Source organism: Orcinus orca, chromosome 4, assembly GCF_937001465.1.
Source record: "Orcinus orca chromosome 4, mOrcOrc1.1, whole genome shotgun sequence".
NCBI lineage: Eukaryota > Metazoa > Chordata > Mammalia > Artiodactyla > Delphinidae > Orcinus > Orcinus orca.
The window spans coordinates 138,889,434-138,891,355 of NC_064562.1; the positions used below are offsets into that span (position 1 = coordinate 138,889,434).

Genomic DNA, 1,922 nt, shown 5'->3' on the forward strand with positions numbered 1-1,922 from the left:
CTAGGTATTTTGCAAGGTATTAATAAAAATAAAAAAACAGGGGCTTCCCTGGTGGTGCAGTGGTTGAGAGTCCGCCTGCCGATGCAGGGGACATGGGTCCGTGCCCCGGTCCGGGAAGATCCCACATGTCGTGGAGCGGCTGGGCGCGTGAGCCATGGCCGCTGAGCCTGCGCGTCTGGAGCCTGTGCTCCGCAACCGGAGAGGCCACAACAGTGAGAGGCCCGCGTACCGCAAAATAAATAAATAAACAAACAAAGAGTTGGTTTGGGGCTATGGACTGGGCGGCCTGAGTCCTAGCAGGAGGGGGTGCCACCTGCCCACAGGGCCGCTCCCCCGCCCTCACGACGGCCTCTCTAGCTCAGCGGCCCAACACGGAAGCTCCTCCCTGAGCCCGCCAGGACCTCGGCCCCGCCCACTCCCCTGGTGCCGGCGCAAGGAGGCCACGTCGGCCATGGTGCCCTCCCAGGAGGGGCCCGCCACCGCGCGGGGGACAAGCGAGGCACAGCCTGCAGGGCCCCCCCGCGCCCACGGAGGTGGCCCCGCTGCCCGGCCCTGGACCCTCGGAGGGCCCCGAGGCGCCGGCGGCCGAGAACATGGAGGTAGAGCTGGCGGGCTGCTGGGCGCCCAGTTTCCTGAGCCTCGTGAGGCCCCTGAGGGTGGCTCGGCGTCCAGAACGCCTGCGGGGTGCTCTTCACGTCCACGCTGAAGACCTTCGGGTCCAAGGAGTATGACAAGATGGTTCTCAAGACAGCGTGGGTAAGTTCTCTCTCCATGGGCATGATGCCCTTGTGCTGCCCATTAGCGTCTTCACGGACATGTTTGGTTGTCAGAAAACAGCCATGGTGGGTGCTGTTGGATTCATGACCCGTTCTTTTGTAAGCTCCACGGAGCCTCTGTACCTTACCTAGAGAATCATGTTTGCCTGTGGCAGCTCCTTTGCCTGCCAGCCTTCATGGGTCATTTGGAGACACCATTTCAAGAAGCGCCTTGAACTAGTGAATGGCATTGTCACCGCTGGTAACAGTATCTTTACAATTTTGCTGCCTTTCCTTCTAAGGATTCTGACTGATAGCAGGGGCCTCTTTTACACACTAAAGGGTCCTCTGTATCTTCATGTTTGTTCTCTTTCTGGCTGGTAAGATCTACCCGTTGCCTCCCATGCCAAAGATAAAGATGGTGGGACCAAAGGAGGCAATAGATACTCCCTCTTTTCCAGGAGAAAGTTCAGCCCTCCCCCAATTTTTTTCAGTTTTGCCATCTTCAGTGTGACAGCCTATGCGGTGTGGACAGTTGGAATACCACTTTCACTTTTTGGATTCTTTGTGCGTTAGGTTCACTTGAGCCTGCTGTTCTCTGATGGGGTCGCCTCAGGGGTGGAGTGCTACTTATTATCAGCCACTCTGGGCCAAGATTTGCCTTGTAAGTTTCCCCTCTGTTCCCTCAGAACTAGAACAGAGGCAGTGTTGGACCATTGCCCCCACTCGAGCATACTGCACAGCCACAGACAGGACTCTGGAGGAAATGGGCTAATGTGAATGAGAGGACATCACATAACCTTTTTTCCAGCTTCTACATCTCCTCCTTTGGTCTCTAGTACATTGTGAATATGAGAAAATTGAATTGCTTTTCACAACCTGTGACAAGTAGAACATATACATAGTTTTTTTTGTTTGTTTATTTTGGCTGTGCCAGGTCTTAGTTGCAGCACACGGGATCTTCGTTGGGGGATGTTTAGTTGCAGCATGTGGACTCTTAGTTGTGGTAGGTGAGCTTCTTAGTTGCAGCATGCATGTTGGATCTAGTTCCCTGACCAGGGATCGAACTTAGGCCCCCTGCATTGAGAGCCTGGAGTCTTATGCACTGAACCACCAGGGAAGTCCCCAGAACATATACATAGTTGTATGTTCAATTTTGTTTCCTAC

The 1,922-nt window shown here is 54.5% G+C and overlaps 1 pseudogene; it reads left to right on the forward strand.

Moving 5' to 3' along the window:
* Window positions 1–451: 451 nt before the first annotated feature.
* LOC101281795 (monocarboxylate transporter 10-like) lies at window positions 452–1,357 on the forward strand (annotated as a pseudogene).
* The last annotated feature ends 565 nt before the right edge of the window (window positions 1,358–1,922 follow it).